The sequence below is a fragment of the Kogia breviceps genome, chromosome 9 (genome assembly GCF_026419965.1).
Source record: "Kogia breviceps isolate mKogBre1 chromosome 9, mKogBre1 haplotype 1, whole genome shotgun sequence".
Taxonomy (NCBI): Eukaryota; Metazoa; Chordata; class Mammalia; order Artiodactyla; family Physeteridae; genus Kogia; species Kogia breviceps.
In genome coordinates, this window is record NC_081318.1 from 42,291,690 (window position 1) to 42,313,753 (window position 22,064).

The 22,064-nt window shown below is 37.8% G+C and overlaps 1 long non-coding RNA gene and 1 other non-coding gene across 2 annotated transcripts in view; one reads left to right on the forward strand and one right to left on the reverse strand.

Annotated features, from left to right (window-relative positions):
* LOC136794841 (uncharacterized) overlaps window positions 1-22,064 on the reverse strand; it is a 334,527-nt gene that overhangs the window by 69,135 nt on the left and 243,328 nt on the right. The gene's annotated exons all lie outside the window — the stretch shown is intronic.
* LOC131763134 (U6 spliceosomal RNA) lies at window positions 15,584-15,693 on the forward strand. Its single transcript, XR_009337533.1, has one exon. It is a non-coding gene; the product is annotated as a U6 spliceosomal RNA (small nuclear RNA).

The window sequence follows — 22,064 nt, forward strand, 5'->3', positions numbered from 1 at the left end:
CATAATCCAGAAGTTGATGAATTGTCTCAGCTTATTTCTGAACCCTCAATGGCAGGTTGTCCTGGGTGGTTCTTTGATCCAGGAGCTTTCCCAGCTTTGACTCTGAGCTAGCTTCAGACTTCTAAAGGGGGGAGAAAGGCTAGAATGGGAGAAAATGGACATGAGGGACAATGTTATACCATGCTTGCCTTAGTAGATGGGTCAATGTTTTAATTTAATTGATGGCTGCTGTCCCACTAGAGCACATTGCAGTGTCAGAATGGCATTTGTTGAGCCTGGCAAAGAGACAAACCATGTCTATGTATACTCCTCAGTCTCTGAAGCCAGCACTTTTTTTCTTTAATGGCCCTTTGATGTGTTACAAGATCCTAATTAGAGCAGTTCAGTAAATCAGTCCCTTGGGCATTGACACTTCAACACAGGCCTAATTTGCTAAGCACTGGTGGACATTAACCAGTTATTGGAAATTTTCTGTGACATTCCTCCTAGACTCATATAAGGATCCTAGTCCCACCAGTGGCATGATTCCAGATTCTGTCCCCGAGTATATATTCTTAAAGGTTGATTTCAGATAGTCTATGACTAATAATACCTCCCCCAGGCCTTTAGTGGATTAGGCTATTGCTTGCCTACTACTCCAGAACAGACAGAGATATGTAAGTGTTAAGTGGTGGCCTCATGGCTCCAAGTTTCCTGTGGTTACTGCCCAGCCTTCAGGATTAATTTGGGGACTATCTCTGTAGAGAGTCAACTGTCCTGTGCAATCCTCATTCATAACTTCCTGCTATGTCTGGCGAGACGCCAGGACACTCATTCTTTGTCTACTAGGCTGAAAGGGGGAAAAAAGAGGGGGTGGAGAATTACGGAGGAAGCAAGGGCATTAGGGATGCCTTATCTTCAAAGAGTTCATCCGCTCCTTCTCTGCATAGGATAAGAATGGCAAGTCAGCCCCAATGGGTCCTGTGTATCCCAGCCTGGGACTGCATAGAAAGGATGTGACACATTTGGGGAAGGGATACTCCCACCTGACAGGGGTTTTGGACCTAGCACCTGGGAAAGTAGAATGATAATACCAACAGTTTTTTGAGTCTCTCTAAAATGCCAGGCCCTGTGCTCAAGACTGTAAAGGCAATTTTATTTAAACTTCCCTGCAGTCCTATGGCTTTCTCTGGGGTAGAAACTCTTATTATTTACATTTTAGAGAAGATGAAATTGAGGCCAGAGAGATTAAACTCCCTGGCCATCAGGCAGCTGGCAAAAGGCAGATGTAGTCTGACCCTGAACCATCATGCCATGCGGCATGATGCAGGTTGGAGGAGCAGTTTCCAACCTGTCCCAGGCAGCTGCAAATGTGATATTCTCTGTGCTGAATCCACTCTTGTAGTAGACGCTGGGTCATACACAAGCCCCAGAGGACCAGTTATGGGACTGGCTCCACAAAGTCCTGTGAAATAAAGTGTGGTGGGGTGGAGTTATTACTACAGGAGCAAAACCTGGAACTGCTCAAATGGATGTTTAAAAGGTAGATGATTTTCACTTTGGAACTCTTAACTCCTACCAGCCAGATGTTCCTGTATTCTACCTCACAGCTGATCATGGTGTTTACCTGTGGATGTCTCCATCACTCCCCAGACATGCAATGCTCAGCTTCCTACTGTGATGTTAGGTGTTGCTTTGGCTTTGGCCTCTGCCAGTCTCTCTTTTGTATACAACTCTTAGGTACCTGCCTTTATGCCAGGTCCTGTGCAGGCTGACGAGGATACCGAGAGAAACAGGCAGTGATTTCTTTTTTTTTTTTTTTTTTTTTAACATCTTTATTGGAGTATAATTGTTTTACAATAGTGTGTTAGTTTTTCCTTTACAACAAACTGAATCAGTTATACATATACATATGTTCCCATATCTCTTCCCTCTTGCATCACCCTCTCTCCCACCCTCCCTATCCCACCCCTCTAGGTGGTCACAAAGCACAGAGGTGATCTCCCTGTGCTATGCAGCAGCTTCCCACTAGCTATCTAATTTACATTTGATAGTGTGTATATGTCCCTGCCACTCTCTCACTTCGTCACAGCCCACCCTTCCCCCTCCCCATATCCCCAAGTCCATGCTCGAGTAACAGGCAGTGATTTCTGCCATTGATGTGAGCCCAGCCTGGGATGTGGTCAGGAAAGACCGTGCTTAAGAGTAAGGGCCTGGGTCAGATTGTCTAAGTTCAACCCCCAGTTCTGCCATGTATCTTAACCTCGATGAGTCTTGGTTTCCTCATCTGTAAAATGGGGACAATAACAGGACCTATTTCACATGGAAGAGCAAAGATTAAATGAGATCATTCATATAAAAACTTGACCTAGTCCCAGGTATGTAGTAAGCTCAAATAGACATCAGCTGTTATTATTTCCTGACTTTTTGGGTTTACCCTCTTTTCACAACAGCCCGGGTTTCCTGGTTTAGTGGGTCTGGCTCTTAAATCTGTGTTTGGTTGCCGACTCCTTGACAACATGGCCTCAGTTTTAAATTGGCCCAAGTTACAAGATTGCATGGTGGCCCATGCCTCCAGCGAGTGCACAGCTGGGGCAGCTGGCCTGGGTCGTACCCCCTGACCAGCCTTGTCAGGCACCACAGTGTCTTCATGTCAAGTAATACATTTGCAGTTGCTTTCAGGATTGGTGACATATTTTTATGTTGCCTAAAGTATTTTTGCTATTTCTTTGATTTTCCCATTTCAAAACAGAAAGATCACTTTTTTTTTTAACTTGAATGTTAAAGAACTGGACAAAAATGTCTATTTTACATACTAACTTGATCACATCAGGCTTTCACGGTATTTGGTTCGGTATGAAGAACACAGTCTGTAGTAAATTGGTCTCCCTTCTGCCATCCTCACGCGCTTCGTTTCCTCTGGCCACTATGCCTCTGTTGGCTGTTTCCCTATCTTGGACTGCCTTCCTATGTCCAGTGTTTTTCATCCTTCAATGCATATCTCAAGATTTTACTCCCACTGTGGAACTGTGGGGCCTGCAGCTCTTGCTTGATTTCTTTCCTCCCTGAATGAGTGAAGCACTCATTGTCTACCTGCAATTTGGCATTTTCCCAGATACTTTCTTATATTCAGATTATTCATTAAACATTCAGCAAGGCTCCTAATATTTCCAAACTCTGTGCTAAGTACTTTTCACATATATTACCTCTTTTAACCCTTTCAACAATCCTGAAAATAGGTATTGTTAATTTTCCCACAATGTATATGCAAAAATTGAAGTTAGACTCCAGTAGCTTAAATAATTTGCCTGTTAAGAAAATGAAAATACAAGCCCCAGATTGGGAGAAAATATCTGCACATCATATATCTGGTATGGAATTTGTATCCAGAATATATAAACAACTCTTACAACTCAACAATAAGATAAACAACCCAATTAAAAATAGGCCAGATTTGAATAGACATTGTGCCTAAGAAGATAGATGAATGGCTAATGGTTAACATCATTAACCATTGGGAAAATGAAAATCAAAACCACAATGAGATACCATTCATACCCACTAGGATGGCTATAATTTAAAGGACAGATAATAACAAGTATTGATGAGGATGTGGAGAAACTAGAACCCTCATGCATTGCTGATGGGAATGTAAAATGGTACAACCACTATGGAAATGAGTTTGACAGTTTCTTGAAAAGTTAAACAGATGCTTATCAGACAACCCAACAAATGCACATCTATGTATCTACCCAAGAGAAATGATAACATACATTTATACAAAGATTAACCACTGAATGTTCATAGAAACATTATTCATAACAGGCCAAAACTGAGACAGTCCAAATATCCATCAGCTGATGAATGGATAAACAAAATGTGGTATATCCATAAAATGGAATACAATTCAGCAAACAAAAGGAATGAACATCTGCTAATACACACTACAACACGGTTGAAGTTGAGAAACATTATGCTAAGTAAAAGCAGCCATATACAAATGAGTACATATTATATGATTCCATTTATATGAAACTTCTATAAAAGACAAATCTATAGAAACTGAAAGCAGGTCAGTGGTTGTTTAAGAGCTGCGATGAGAATAAGGTTTGACTGGTCATAAGGGAACTTTTTGGGATGATGAAAATGTTCTAAAATTGGATTGAAGTGATATTTGCACAGCTCTATAAAATTACTAAAAATAATTTTATTGAAATGTTTACTTATACCTCGGTAATATGTTAAAAAAATAATAAATACTTGTCCAAGACCACACAAATAGCAGAATAGGGATCTGGACCCTATCTTCCTTTTGTGCTCTTTTTCTAGCTTTTGTCATTTTTTCTTGTGTATGGCTTGTCTGCCTAGCAGATGGACAACACTTTGAGAACAAGCAGAATGCCTTTACATTTTTGGGACTCCCTCACGGTGTTCTCAACGAATCTGTGGAATTGAGTTGATAGCGCATCATATTCTAAAAGGATTATTCTGTACCAGAAGGAGCAGTGTAGGGCTGTTGTTTCTCCAAATGCTGCCCCAAGTGTTGAGACATGGGGGTAGATAGTCCATCAAAGGCACACCGCCTGAAGAACAATGTAGTGACAGGGCTGGCTGACAACAAGAGACAAAGAGCTGTGCTGTTGAACACTGCCCAGAGCAACCCGTCTCTTCCTGCTCAGCCCAGCAGACTGTTAAAAGGACCACAAAAGGCTTCTGGGGAGATGACAAGAGCTTAAGAATTTGCTGAATGTGCTACCCTTGATAGCAAGAGTAAACCCGAATGACCTTCCCAGGACACACAGGAGAGATTATTAGAATATAGGCCAGACCTGAATCCAGGCAGGAAGGTGGACATGCAGGGGGCTCACATATATTTGACCCACTCAATAGAGTTAATGACTTTTTTGGAAACTGATATATTTTTTTTCACAACTTAAAAAGGTGTTATCAAGAAAAATTGTCCAAAACTTGAAAATGAGCAAGAGACCACTGAGTGTCTTCTCAGTGTCTTGCTGGGCATTGCCTAGCATACCCTATAACGTGTGCCTTTTGACTGGCTTCCTATTGATTAGGCTATTTTCCAACCATAGAGGTAGCAGTAACTTGTAGAAAACTTGATAATAATGCAAATGATTCTTGTCCACAGCAAAGCAAATGAATCTCATCCAATGGCTACAGAAAAGATAACCCCAAACATTACATTTTATTGCCCTTTCAGATATGAACCAGTTTTGCATTTATTAGCCGTTCTTTTCAGCATTTCTGATTGCCTATAGGTATCTCTGTTCTTCAAATTCTCCACTGAAACAGCCTTGACATCTTATAGGTTCTCCCATTAATTAATGTCACATAAGATCTTTGACACACATTCCTTTTAGATTTGCACAGAAGTCATGTTTTTAACTTTTTGAAGATTATACTTTAGAAGTGTGCAAAAGACAGTTTAGGGCCACCGCCATGATTACATAACCCGGTAGCCTGGCATTGGGCCAGATGACTGAAGGCGCCCCTTGCCCCTCACCCTCCCCTTCTGTGCCTTCTCCATTAGCCCAGCAGGCACTGTCTTCTCCATCAGGAAGCTTGCTAGCATTTAGACTGGGCTAGAGGTCTTTGTCCTGTGCCCTCACAGAACATGCTCTCTGGACTTGCTTTTCTCCTAACACCACAGGCACATCCATCTGAAAATGGTAAAAATCAAAAGACGGGCAACAGTCAGAACAGCCCCATGTCTGGTTTCTGAAGAAGCAGTGGGCAGAGTAGGCTCTGCTACCAGTTTAGACCATGGCTAAGTACCAGGTGTTAGGGAGTTTATCTTACTCGGTTATGAGGTAAGCTCAAGGAGCAGGTGGGCAAGCATGGGTTCGGTACCAGCTTGGAGCCCATCTACACATTTTCTAACTTTTATGGGCAGCCTATTTCCTCCTGCAGTCAAACTGCTCAAAGTTCAGTTGCCCAAAGCTGGTCCAAGAAGCACAGAAACCAGTGATGGTAACTTTTACATGAAGACTAAAAATACTGTACTATACGCTTCAAAAATTGTTAGGAGTGTAAATCTCATGTTAAGTGTTCTTACCATAAAACAGAACATAACAAAACAAAAGGGCACAAAGAAACTTTTGGAAGTGATAGATAAGTTTATTGCTTTGATTGTGGTGATGGTTTCACAGCTGTATGCCTATGTTCAAACTCATCAAATTGTATACATTAAATATGTGCAGTTTTAAAATCATTTATATATTGATAAAGCTATAAAATTTTTAATATGAAAAAATTTTTTAAAGATTAATATTGCTAATGTGGTCAAATAGCCAAGGATCTTGGGCAAACAGAGAGAACTTGTGAAACCAATTCAAAACTGTTGCAAGTATTCAAATAAACATTATGCTTATTCTTATATAGCAACTAGCCCTGTGTCCCTTATTTCCCTTCTTTTTCGCTATCAACACCAAGTCTCAGGGAGAGAATGTCTTGCACGCAGTTTTAAAAAGTGAGTTTGCACTCTTGAGAAATATTGACACTTCAGTTGGATTTACTTGGCATAACTGCTTTTCCAAAGTCAAGCAAGGATGCATCTGTACATTTCTAGAGAACCTTGCCTATCTGCAAATGGGAAAATTTCAGTATTTATGATATGCTATTATTATTTAAAAGAACTGGAAAAGCAGGTGCACACATATTTATATGTAAGAGAAAAATGAACACAGTAAGTACAAGATTATTAAATTCACAATAACCACTGATTTTTAAACTCTCATCACAAAAGACAAAGATATATAGATTTAGTTAAAAATAATTTATATTCTGTTTATAAAAGACACACAAAGTGACACAGTAAGTTTGAAAATAAAATTTTAAAGGGAATAGGCAAAAATATGTGCTAAGACAATGAGAACAATGTTCGCAAAAAGAGAACAATGTTGGCAATATTAATATCAGACAAAGAAAAATTCAAGAGAAAAAATTAAGTGAAGCAAATACCTGTTTTATACGACATTAAAAAATGATCTGCAACAAAACACTGCCTTTCAGACACAACTGGTGGGCAGATGCTCTCATTACTGTGTAATTATTCCAATGACACTGAATGAAAGTCAATCATTTATGAGGACATTAAAGAGAATTCAAGACATTGCAAAGAGTGGAAGTTGTACAGGCTATGTTCTCTGCCTAGGATGAAATAAAACTAGAAATAAAAGCAAATACTAAAATATTTAAAGCAAAATGTTTTAAAACTTGAAAATTTAAAAAATACACTTACAAACATAAGAGAATAAAAAGAATAAAAACTGTAGCTGCAGACTACTTAAAAAATTGACTGTAAGACTATTAACTCTCCAACTCTAGGACACTGCCAAAGTTTTGAGGTAGACTGTATTACTCTTCCCAATTATTTCTACCTTCTCTGTGACATACTGCCCCACCCCCAACACCACTTGATATTGATTTGGCCATTAGAATGTGAATGGGAGTGATGTGTGCTCTATCCAAGCAGAGGTCTCAGCTACTGTTCTTTTTTTCCTTTTGCCATGAGAACAGTATGTCCCAGATATGAAGTTGTTTCTTCAGCTTACATCTCAGAATGAAGACATTGATCAGAGCTGCAGGGTCTTGAAATAATGTGTTGTAATATGAAAGAGAAATAAACCTTGGATGTTGGAAACTGATGAGATTTCAGGGATTATTTGTTCCTGAGGCATAACTTAGTAAAAATTGACTAACACAGCTGTGTGCAATAAAGAAAATCAGAGTCTCAAGTATGTTTATTAATAAAACAACAAAAACAGAAATAATTCATTGGTTCAAGATGGTGGAGTAGAAGGACATGCTGTCATTCTGTCTCACGAGAGCACCAGAATCACAACTAACTGCTGAACAATCATTGACAGGAAGACACTGAAACTCACCAAAAAAGATAGCCCACATCCAAAGACAAAGGAGAAGCTGCAATGAGATGGTAGGAGGGGCACAATCACAATAAAATCAAATCCCATAACTGCTGGGTGGGTGACTCACAAACTGGAGAACACTTATACCACAGGAGTCCACCCACTGGAGTGAAGGTGCTGAGCCCCACATCAGGGTTGCCAACCAGCGAGTCCAGCAACGAGAGGAGGAATTCATAGAGAATCAGACTTTGAAGGCTGGTAGGATTTGATTGCAGGGCTTCAACAGGACCGGGGGAAACAAAGACTCCACTCTGGGAGGGCACACACAAAGTAGTGTGCACATCAGGACCCAGGGGAAGGAGCAGTGACCCCATAAGAGACTGAACCAGACCTACCTGCTAGTGTTGGAGGGTCTTCTGCAGAGGCGGTGGTTGGCTGTGGCTCACTGTGAGATCAAGGACACTGGCAGCAGAAGTGCTGGGAAGTACTCCTTGGCGTGAGCCCTCCCAGAGTCCACCATTAGCCCCACCAAAGATCCCAGGTAGGCATCAGTATTGTATCACCTCAGGCCAAACAACCAACAGGGGGGGAACCAGCCTCACCCATCAGCAGACAAGCAGATTAAAGTTTTACTGAGCTCTGCCCATCAAATCAACACCCAACTCTACCTACCACCAGTCCCTTCCATCAGGAAACTTGCACAAGCCTCTTAGATGGCCTTTTCCACCAGAGGGCAGACAGCAGAAGCAAAAAAGAATACAATCCTGCAGCCTATGGAACAAAAACCACATTCACAGAAAGACAGACAAGATGAAAATGCAGACAGCTATGAACCAGATGAAGGAACAAGATAAAACCCCAGAAAAACAACTAAATGAAGTGGAGATAGGCAATCTTCCAGAAAAAAGAATTCAGAATAATGATGGTGAAGATGATCCAGGACTTCGGAAAAAGAATGGAGGCAAAGATAGAGAAGATGCAAGAAAACTTTAACAAAGATCTAGAAGAATTAAAGAACAAACAACCAGAGATGAACAATATAATAACTGAAATGAAAAATACACTAGAAGGAATCAATAGCAGAATAAATGAGGCAGAAGAACGGATAAGTGACCTGGAAGACAGAATCGTGGAATTCACTGCCGCAGAACAGAATAAAGAAAAAAGAATGAAAATAAATGAAGACAGACTAAGAGACCTCTGGGGCAATATTAAGTGCAACAACATTCGCATTACAGGGGTCCCAGAAGGAGAACAGAGAGAGAAAGGACCAGAGAAAATATTTGAAGAGATTATAGTCGAAAACTTCCCTAACATGGGAAAGGAAACAGCCACCCATTCCAGGAAGCACAGAGTCCCATCCATACAAGATAAACCCAAGGAGAAACATGCCAAACACATAGTAATCAAACTGGCAAAAATTAAAGACAAAGAAAAATTACTGAAAGCAGAAACGGAAACACAACAAATAACATACAATAGAACTCCCATAAGGTTAACAGCTGATTTGTCAGCAGAAACTCTACAAGCCAGAAGTGAGTGGCATGATATACTTAAAGTGATGAAAGGGAAGAACCTACAACCAAGATTACTCTACCCAGCAAGGATCTCATTCAGATTTGATGGAGAAATCAAAAGCTTCACAGACAAGCAAAAGCTATGAGAATTCAACACCAACAAACCAGCTCTACAACAAATGCTAAAGGAACTTCTCTAAGTGGGGAACACAAGAGAAGAAAAGGACCTACAAAAGCAAACCCAAAACAATTAAGAAAATGGTCATAGGAACATACATATCAATAATTACCTTAAATGTGAATGGATTAAATGCTCCAACCAAAAGACACAGGCTTGCTGAATGGATACAAAAACAAGACCCATATATATACTGTCTACAAGAGACCCACTTCAGACCTAGGGACACATTCAGACCGAAAGTGAGGTGATGGAAACAGATATTCCATGCAAATGGAAATCAAAAGAAAGCTAGAGTAGCAATATTTGTATCAGATAAAATAGACTTTAAAATAAAGAATGTTATAAGAGACAAGGAAGGACACTACATAATGAAAAGGGATCAATCCAAGAAGAAGATATAACAAGTATAAATATATATGCACCCAACACAGGAGCACCTCAATACATAAGGTAACTGCTAACAGCTATAAAAGAGGAAATCAACAGTAACACAGTAATAGTGGGGGACTTTAACAGCTCACTTACACCAATGGACAGATCATACAAAATGAAAATAAATAAGGAAACAAAAGCTTTAAATGACACAACAGACCAGATAGATTTAATTGATATTTATAGGACATTCCATCCCCAAACAGCAGATTACACTTTCTTCTCAAGTGCACACAGAACATTCTCCAGGATAGATCACACCTTGGGTCAAAAATCAAGCCTCAGTAAAATTAAGAAAATTGAAGTCATATCAAGAATCTTTTCTGAACACAACGCTGTGAGATTAGAAATCAATTACAGGGGAAAAAAACGTAAAAAACACAAACACATGGAGGCTAAACAATACGTTACTAAATAACCAAGACATCACTGAAGAAATCAAAGAGGAAATCAAAAAATACCTAGAGACAAATGACAATGAAAACACAATGATCCAAAACTTATGGGATGCAGCAAAAGCAGTTCTAAGAGGGAAGCTGATAGCTATACAAGCCTACCTCAAGAAACAAAAAAAAATCTCAAATAAACAATCTAACCGTACACCTAAAGGAACTAGAGAAAGAAGAACAAACAAAACCCAAAGTTAGCAGAAGGAAAGAAATCATAAAGATCAGAGCAGAAATAAATGAAATAGAAACAAAATAAACAATAGCAAAGATCAATAAAACGAAAAGCTGGTTCTTTGAGAAGATAAACAAAATTGATACACCATTAGCCAGACTCAACAAGAAAAAGAGGGAGAGGACTCAAATCAATAAAATTAGAAATGAAAAATAAGTTACAATGGACACCACAGAAATACAAAGCATCCTAAGAGACTACTGCAAGCAACTCTATGCCAATAAAAAGGACAACCTGGAAAGATGGACAAATCCTTAGAAAGGTATAACCTTCTAAGACTGAACCAGGAAGATATAGAAAATATGAGCAGACCAAACACAAGTAATGAAATTGCAACTGTGATAAAAATCTTCCAACAAGCCAAAGTCCAGGACCAGATGGCTTCACAGGTGAATTCTATCAGACATTTAGAGAAGAGCTAACACCCATCCTCAAACTCTTCCAAAAAATTCCAGAGGAAGGAACACTCCCAAACACATTCTACGAGGCCACCACCACAGTGATACCAAAACCAGACAAAGATACTACAAAAAAAGAAAACTACAGAACAATATCACTGATGAATATAGATGCAAAAATCCTCATCAAAATACTAGCAAACAGAAACCAACAGCACATTAAAAGGATCATACACCATGATCAAGTGGGGTTTATCCCAGGATGCAAGGATTCTTCAATATACACAAATCAATGTGATACACCATATTAACAAATTGAAGAATAAAAACCATATGATCATCTCAATAGATGCAGAAAAAGCTTTTGACAAAATTCAACACCCATTTATGATAAAAACTCTCCAGAAAGTGGGCATAGAGGGAACGTATCTCAACATAATAAAGGCCATATACGACAAACCCACAGCAAACATCATTCTCAATGGTGAAAAACTGAAAGCATTTCCTCTAAGATCAGGAACAAGACAAGAATGTCCACTCTCACCACTTTTATTCAACATAGGTTTGGAAATCCTAGTCATGGCAATCAGAGGAGAAAAAGAAATAAAAGGAATACAAATTGAAAAAGAAGAAATAAAATTGTCACTGTTTGCAGATGACATGATACCATACATAGAGAATCCTAAAGATGCCACCAGAAAACTACTAGAGCTAATCAATGAATGTGGTAAAATTGCAGGATACAAAATTAATGCACAGAAATCTCTTGCATTCCTACACACTAACAATGAAAGATCAGAAAGAGAAATTAAGGAAACAATCTCATTCACCATTGTAACAAAAAGAATAAAATACCTAGGAATAAACCTACTTAAGGAGGTAAAAGACCTGTACTCAGAAAAGTATAAGACACTGATGAAAGAAATCAAAGATGACACAAACAGATCGAGAGATATACCATGTTCTTGGAGTGCAAGAATCAATATTGTGAAAATGTCTATACTACCCAAAGCAATCTACAGATTCAATGCAATCCCTATCAAATTACCAATGGCATTTTTTACAGAACTAGAACAAAAAATATTAAAATTTGTATGGAGTCACAAAAGACCCCAAACAGCCAAAGCAGTCTTGAGGGAAAAAAACAGAGCTGGACGAATCAGACTCCCTGACTTCAGACTATAGTACAAAGCTACAGTAATCAAGACAAACTGGTACTGGCAGAAAAACAGAAATATAGATCAATGGAACAGGATAGAAAGCCCAGAGATAAATCCCATAGCACCTATGGTCAACTAATCTATGACAAAGGAGGCAAGGATATACAATGGAGAAAAGAGAGTCTCTTCAATAAGTGGTGCTCGGAAAACTGGACAGCTACATGTAAAAGAATGAAATTAGAATACTCCTTAATACCACATACAAAAATAAACTCCAAATGGATTAGAGACCTAAATGTAAGACTGGACACTATAAAACTCTTAGAGGAAAACATAGTAAGAACACTCTGACATAAATCACAGCAAGATCTTTTTTGATCCACCTCCTAGAGTAATGGAAATAAAAATAAATAAATAAATAAATGGGACCTAATGAAACTTAAAAGCTTTTGCAAAGCAAAGGAAACTACAAACAAGATGAAAAGATAACCCTCAGAATGGGAGAAAATATTTGCAAATGAATCAACGGACAAAGGATTAATCTCCAAAATATATAAACAGCTCCTGCAGCTCAATATTAAAGAAACAAACAACCCAATCAAAAAATGGGCAGAAGACTTAAATAAACATTTCTCTAAAGAAGACATACAGATGGCCAAGAAGCATATGAAAAGCTGCTCAACATCACTAATTATTAGAGAAATGCAAATCACAACTACAATGAGGTATCACCTCACACCAGTTAGAATGGGCATCATCAGAAAATCTACAAACAACAAATGCTGGAGAGGGTGTGGAGAAAAGGGAACCCTCTAGCACTGTTGCTGGGAATATAAATTGATACAGCCACTATAGAGAACAGTACGGAGGTTCCTTTAAAAACTAAACACAGAATTACCATATGATCCAGCAATCCCACTACTGGGCATATACCCAGAGAAAACCATAATTCGAAAAGACACATGCACCCCAATATTAACTGCAGCATCGACAGACAAATGGATAAAGAAGATGTGGCACATATATACAATGGAGTATTACTCAGCCATAAAAAGAAATGATATTGGGTCATTTGTAGAGACATTGATGGATCTCAAGACTGGCATACAGAGTGAAGTAAGTCAGAAAGAGAAAAACAAACATAGTCTATTAATGCATATATGTGGAACCTAGAAAAATGGTACAGATGAACCAGTTTGCAGGGCAGAAATAGAGACACAGATGTAGAGAATAAACGTATGGACACCAATGGGGAAAAGCGGTGGGGGGTGAAGGTGGTGGTGTGATGAATTGGGCGATTGGGATTGACATGTATACACTGATGTGTATAAAATGGATGACTAATAAGAACCTGCTGTATAAAAAAATAAATTAAATAAAATTCAAAAAAAACCCCACAGAAATAATTAAGCATTTAACTCAATCCAGAAAGAGAAATATAAGAGAAGCACGAGGAAGGATGCATAAAGATTAAAGCAAATTTAATTAATTAGAAAAGTGGAGAAATGATAGTAAATCCAAAATCCATTCTTTCAACAGGGCTAATTACATTGGCAAGCTCCCCTCAAGCATAATCAAAACCAGAAAGGAGAGAAAGAGAACAAACCCCCAAAATAAACAATCCAATATAGAATATCAATAATGAGAAGTGGATTTAAGCAAAGATACAAAAGAAATTGTGAAAACTTTTAAGAAAATATAATTTACATCTCTATGTTGATAAATTTAAAAATCATGATTAAATGAAAATTTAAAAATGAAAATACAAATGGCCAAGTTTGTATAAAAGAAGTTGAGAGTCTACACAGAACAAAAAGCATGGAAAAGGTAAAAGACCTACTGTTAAAGTACTGGATCCAGAGAAATTTATTAGCAAGTCTTTTCATATGTGTTCATCTTTAAGGAACACATAATTTCTATGCTATGAAACTTATTAAAAGGGAGGAAAATAAAAGCTTTACAATTTATTTTACAAAACTAGTATAACCTTGGTACCAAAACTTAACATATTAGATCCTTAAAGAGGGACAACTGTAGACTAAATGTATGAGTATGATATAATAATCACGTATGAAATATTAGCAAATCAAAACTAGAGCTATATTACAAAATATACTATGTCCAAGTGAGTTTATTCTAGGAGTGTAAGAATGATATAATTTCAGGAAATTTATTAATATAATAAACCATATTACTAGAACAAGGAAAATATTAAGGTCAAAATATAAAAAGTACTGGTGTCAAAACATTTGGTAAAATCCAAAATCTATTCCAGATTAAAAAAAAACCCTCTTAAGTAGAAAAAACTTTAACTTAAGAATCCTGAAATTAATATCTTGAAATAAATATGTCACAAATAAGAAGTATTTCTCTTCAAGTCAAAAAACAAGACAAAGATACCCACTGTAATCACTATTATTAGGCATTTTTCTGGAATTTAAAGAACAGTAATAAGAAAAATGAAACGAGACGTATATTGAAAAAGAGAAAAAGATTTTTTTTTGCAGAAAACATTTGCCTATCTGAAAAAACTAAGAAAATCAAATACACTATAGAATGAAATAAGGTACACATGATTCAAAATGTAAAAAATAGTTGGAAAAAAATGTGTACACACACACACACACACATACAGTCCTGATATATGTAATATCCTGACACAAAGGGAAAACATTGATTTTTAAAAACTTGTATGTAGCAGAGAATACAATAAATAAAGCTGACAGGCACATGATAAACTGAGAAAAATATTTGAAACCCATCCTAAATATTAATTCCTTTGATAGCTAAAGAACTCTTAGAAATTGTTGGACACTTTCATTCATTCAACAAATATTTATTGAGTGCTTATTCTTTGACAGGCACTGTTGTAGGTGCTTGGGACATAAATGAGCAAAAACTCATAAATCTCTGCCATCAAAGATCTTACCTCTTCATGCAAATTTATTTAAAAAAATGTAAATACTAATAAAAAAATGAAAAAAATCTTTACCTCCATTAGCATTTAAAGAAATGTGAATACAAAACTTTTACCTTTATTTTTCACTATTTAAGTCAGTAGAGATTTAAAAAATTATTACACTCAATGTTGTCAAGGGTATGGGAAACACATACTCTCATACACTTCTGGAAGGAGAATAAATTGGTAGAAATGTTCTGGAAGGCTATTTGGCAATCTTAAGAAGGTTGACTAGCAATTCCTCTTTTAGGAATTTAGACCAACTAAATAAACAGATAATTGCAAAAACAATTTAACCACAAGGATATTTATTGTAGAGCTATTTGTAAGAGCAAAAAAGTTGGAAACAATCTAAATTTGGCATATACACACAACATAAGAAATTATATTGTGCTCATTTCGGCAGCACATATACTAAAAAACTGGAAAGACACAGAGAAGATTAGTATGGCCCCTTGCACAAGGATGACATGCAAATTTGTGAAGCGTTTCATATTTTTCAAAAAATGGGCAGAAGACCTAAATAGATATTTCTCCAGAGAAGACATACAGATGGCCAATACGCACATGAAAAGATGTTCATCATTGCTAATTATTAGGGAAATGTAAATCAAAACTACAATGAGGTATCAATTCACACTGGTCAGAATGGCCATCATTAAAACATTTACAAGTAACAAATGCTGGAGGGGGTGTGGAGAAAAGGGAACCCTCTTGCACTGTTGGTGGTAATGTAAATTGGTGCAGCCACTATGGAAAGCAGTATGATTTCTTCTAAAAACTAAAGACTGAGTAGCCATATGATTCAGCAATCCCTCTCCCGGGCACATATCCAGGCAAAACTCTAATTCAAAAAGACACATGCACCCTATGTTCACAGCAGCACTATTTACAACAACCAAGACATGGAAACAACCTAAATGTCCATCAACAGATGAATGGATAAAGAAGATGTGGTATATAAATACAATGGAGTATTACTCAGCCATAAAAAAGAATGAAATAATGCCATTTGCAGCAACAATGGATGGACCTAGAGAATATCATACTAAGAGAAGTAAATCAGAAGAAAGACAAATACCATATGACATCACTTGTATGTGGAATCTAAAACATAACACAAATGAAACATATCGATGAAACAGAAACAGACTCACAGATATAGAGAACGGACTTCTGGTTGCCAAGGCGGGGTGGGGGTGGGGAAGGGAAGGATTGGGAGTTTGGTATTAGCAGATACAAACTCTTATGTATAGAATGGATAAACCACAAGGCTCTACCGTATAGCACAGGGAACTATATTCAATATCCTGTGATAAACCATAATGGAAAAGAATATGAAAAAGAATATATATATGTATTACTGAATCACTTTGCTGTACAGCAGAAATTAACACAACATTGTAAATCCTCACATAGCCTGATAGGTTGGGTAGAGGAAAATCCTATGCATCCCCCAATACCATTCTTTCCTCTCAGTAACAGACTTTCCTAATTGCAGCTGGGCACATTGCCATCCAGAATACAGACCACATTTCCCAGGCTCTCTTGCAGCCACATGTGGCCATGTGATTAAGTTTGGGACAAAAGAAAGTAAGAGGGCTATGCAATTTTGTGGGACATGTCTATAAAGGGGAAGGCCATTCCCTTCTTCTCACTTTGCCTGCTTCCTCTATGGAATATGTGTGGGAGGACTGGAGCTGCAGCATCCATTTTGACCCAGATATTAAAAGCCACCATTAAAAATGGTAGAATGACTATGTGGTCATGTGAAATCTCCATAACAGGCCTGGACTGCTGGGTTACATAAGAGAGAAACAGACTTCTATCTCATTAAAACTACTGTTATCTTAGGTTTCACAGTAGTGGCAGATCAACCTAATCCTAATTCATTCTGACAGATATTCTGATGAAGTCCCCTTTGTTGATGAGAAAACATTTCAGAGAGGTTGAGCACCTTTTCCAAGTCTGCACAGCTATTCAGTGACAGATCAAAATCTGAAACCAAGAGGTCTGACTCCCATGCCCTAGCTCTTAATCCTATGCTATTAAAGTTCCCTGTTCTAGGAAGATTTCCAAATCTGAGCAAAGGGCTTGGAATCCTAGATTTTAGATGCTCATTTCTATGCTTTTCTCCAGATAAATCCTACACCCTTCTGGGGCTTCAGCAGTTGAAAATGGCTCAGATGGAGAACAAGAATTCCTTGTAAATGTCTTTCAGCTACTGCCCATACCTTGCTCTGTCCTCAGACCACTGAGTGACACCATCACTGTTTATTTGCACGGGTCCTTAAGGATCAGCCATTGTTGTTTCTCAGGACAAACATCTGCTCTTCCTACAATGAGTGGTGGGGCTAGGGATGGGGAAGGGCTGCATCTCGGCAGACACTTCAGAAATCCCACCACCTTAAGATAGTCTAATGGACACCTAGTCCCAGCCTTGGAACAATGTGTAGCCCTGTGGCATTTTGACATTGGGCATCTCTGCACTGTTGAAGTAACACAGCATGTTGCCATGCGTTTATCCCCTTGGGTCAGGTCAATGCTAAAGTAAGTTCATCGCCTCTGCTTCTTCAATAACTGATGTCTGATGCATCAGTCGAATGCATTTCAGGCTTATAAGCGGTTCCCTGGATCTACAGGCAAAAAGCTTTCACTATCTCTCCCCTCCCTCACTAGTGACCAGTATCTCAGCGTTAATGCATCTGATGGCACTGAGCCTTTGTGGCCTGAGCAAGGACAGTCGCCAAGCAGGGAATGAAATCACATTTTTATATACATTATTACTTTTCCACACAGCTTGGTTTCTTGCAGGCTTTTGATCTATTAGGCCACACCATTTAGTCTGGACTGAATCCTTGAATTACTTTATTTTTTCTTCCAAGACTCTTGTACTCATTAATCAAAATATTCATCTGTAGTGTTAATATAGCAGGTCTAAAAGTATAACATTGCTTAGTGTGGAAGACAATATACACTCTCAACTGTAGATTTTGTGATTCTTTTGTGAATAATAATCATTGTTATTTTAGGAAAACCCTGAGTTTATCCAATTCTTTTTAGAATTTCCCTACCATAAAATAGAAGTGTGAAATCCAAACCTTGTGAAGTAAACTCATACTATCATTTACACATGTCCAGTCATGGCATTAATAAAAGCAGATTGTCTTGGATAAAATACATAGTTAGCCTTTAAAATAGATGTGAAAATAAGATTATAAATAATTGCTCTTCTTTACTGTGACTATTGGGTTGTATTTAGTGCCTAATTTTTTGACAGCTTCTAAGGAGTAAACTGTAAGTGTATTATAATTGTTATCCAAGTACAAGCTGCCACTTCTGTGTCATGGCATTCCTCTTCCACAAACTGATGAAAGAAATGAAGTCATGAGGAATTAAAGTAGAACCAGAGGGATTTGTTAGGACAGACATTCTGATTCCTTCATTCTGCTTCTCACTTATTGTCAGACAATAAGTGAGTAAAGATTCACTAAAAAAATCAAAAGATCCATTCATCTTTTGACAAATAAAATGGGCAATTTTCAGCACAATAGCTTAGTTTTGGATGAGCTGCCCTAAATGTACTACTAACTGGTAAATCCTAAATTCCTTTGTGTATATTCCAAGAGTGAGGGACAGGAGGAGGACAAAGAGAGTGAGGCCAAGCTACCTCCATTGTAACTGAGGAGGGGCTCAAGGATGGCAGGAGGTAAAGTTAATATCATCTCTTCTTGGACCAGCTGGCTTGCTTGTGTATTACACAGAATTTCCCAGAATTCCTTTCCCTGTGTGGTTCTGAGTTAGGATGGGCCACAAGAGACATCTGTGGCAATGACACTGCAGCCATACATTCCAAAGGCAGCTTGTGTCTCCCTTGTTGATGATCCGCTGGTTCACCTTGTCAGAGAAGTTCAGCTGCCAAGACAAAGGCTCCAGCTACCATGTAATCTCCCTCTTCAGCTTCTCTGAGCCCTGGGCCGTGAGTGTGTGCAGTTCTGAGGGGAGGGGTGCTGCCTTCTGCAGATCACCTGTGTCTACCAAGATTACAGGTGTGAGAGACAGACATGGGTCACCAGTTCTCCCTGTGGATTCCAGCTTGTCCTCTTTCTCCTCTACTTCACGATCAGCTTTTCTCTCTCACTGCTGGCCCTGTGGCTCAACAGCAACTTCAGGCTCATCCACTCCATATACAAAGGCAAGCTCCATCTAGAGATTCCTTCACCAACCCCCCCAATAGGGTGAGATCTAATCCTGTGCTGCCCAGTATAGTAGCCACTAGCCATTGCATGACTATTAACATTAAAACTGGTTAAATTATACACAAGGAAAACTTCAGTTCCTCAGCTGTGCTTCTGCCATATTTCATATGTATGCCTAGTGTCTATGTTATAAAACAGTGCAGATACAGAACACTTCCATCACCGTCGAAAGCTCTATTGAACAGTACTGGTATAATTCTTTTCATAAATTCCTTATTTCATATCACTCTTAGGGATTCTTTTTCTCTGATCACACCCTAATAGATACACTAGCATTTAGTAAAGACTGATCTAGTCAGTGATTTTCCATTTTTTGTTTTCTTGAGCACCTATGATTGATAATGTTGACATGTGTGACAAATTTCTATGGCCCAACTCATATTTTGACAAAATTTCTAAATAGGATTCCAAGAAAGAAAAGCAAATAGGTGAAATAGATGCAGCATTAATTAAAATTCCCTTAAGACACTGATGAAAGAAATTGAAGATGTCACAAACAGATGGAAAGATATACTGTGTTCAGTGATTAGAAGAATTAATATGGTTAAAATAACTATTCTATCCAAGGCAATCTGCAGATTCAATGCAATCCCCATCAAAATACCAATGGCATTTTTCACAGAACTATAACAAATAATTTTAAAATTTGTATGGAAATACAAAAGACCCCAAATAGCCAAAAGAATCTTGAGAAAGAAGAAAAGAGTTTGAGGTAGAGAAATGCAAATCAAAACCACAGTGAGATGTCACCTCACACCAGTCAGTATGGCTATCATCAAAAAGACCACCAATAACAAATGTTGGTGAGGATGTGGAGAAAAGGGAACCCTTGTACACTGTTGGTGGAAATGTAAATTGGTGCAGCAACTGTGGAAAACAGTATGAGGGTTCCTCAAAAAACTAAAAATAAAACTACCATATGGGGCTTCCCTGGTGGCGCAGTCGTTGAGAGTCTGCCTGCCGATGCATGGGACACGGGTTCGTGCCCCGGTCCAGGAAGATCCCACATGCGGCAGAGCAGCTGGGCCTGTGAGCCATGGCCGCTGGGCCTGTGCGTCCGGAGCCTGTGCTCTGCAGCAGGAGAGGCCACAGCAGTGAGAGTCCCGCGTGCCGCAAAAAAACAAAACAAAACAAAACAAAACAAAACAAACTACCATATGATCCAGCAATTCCACTCCTGGGTATATATCCAAAGAAAATGAAAACATTAATTTGAAGATACATGTATCCCAATGTTCATAGCAGTATTATTTACAATAGGCAAGATATGGAAGCAATCTAAGTGTCCCTAAACAGAAGAATGGATAAAGAAGATGAGGTATATATATATATATATATATATATATATATATATATATATATATATATATATATATATATATAATGGAATACTACTCAGCCATAAACAAGAATAAAATTTTGCCATTTGCAGCAACATGGATGGACTTGGAGGTTATTATGCTACGCGAAGTAAGTCAGACAGAGATAGATAAATACTGTATGATATCACTTATATGTGGAATTTAAAAAATAAAACAAACTAGTGAATATAACAAAAAAGAAGCAGATTCACAGAAAGCGAGAACAAACTAGTAGTTACCAGTGGGGAGCGGGAAGGGGGAAGGGGCAAGATAGGGATAGGGGAGTAAGAGGTACAAACTACTATGTATAAAAATAAATAAGCTACAAGGATATACTGTACAGCACAGGGAACATGGCCAATATTTTATAACTATAAATGGAGTATAACCTTTAAAAATTGTGAATCACTATGTTGCATACCTGAACCTATATAATATTGCACATTAACTATACCGCAATAAAAAGTATACCAAATAAAAAATACCAATAAAAAAATACCAAAATGTGAATGAAAAGAACATTTTATTGATTTGAAATGTTTCTTCTTTTTAAAATTTAGGCATTTAGTTACAAAATTTACCTCTAAGCACTGATTTCACTGCATTACATAAATTTTGGTATGTGGTACTTTCATTTTGAATCATTGCAAAATATTTTCTAATTTCCCTTGTGCTTTCTTATTTGACCCATTGGTTATTTAGGAGTGTGCTGGTTGACCTCCATATGTTTGTGAATTCCCCAATTCCTTCTAGTCATTCCACTGTGGTCAGAGAACATATGTACAATTCAATCATTTAAAATTTACTAATACTTGCTTTATGGCCTGATATATGATCTATCTTGGATAATGTTCCATCTGTATTTGAGAAGAATGTGTATTCTGTTGTTGGGTGGAGAGTTCTATAGATGTCTATGAAGCCTAATTTGTTTATAATGTTCAAGTCTTCTATATGCATCTTGATCTTCTGTGTAGTTGTTTTATCCTTTACTGAAAGTGGGCTATTGATGCCTCCAACTATTAGTGTTGAACTATCTCTTCTTCAGTTTTGACAGTTTTGACTTCATGTATCTTGGGGCTCTGTTATTAGGTGCATAGATGTCTATAACTCTTACATCTTCTTGATAGATTTATTCTTTTATCCTTGGGAAATACCCAGCTTTGTCTCTAGAAACAATGTTTGTATTAAAGTCTATTTTGTTTGATATTAGTATAACCACTCCAGATTTCTCTGGTTAGTGTTTACATGGTA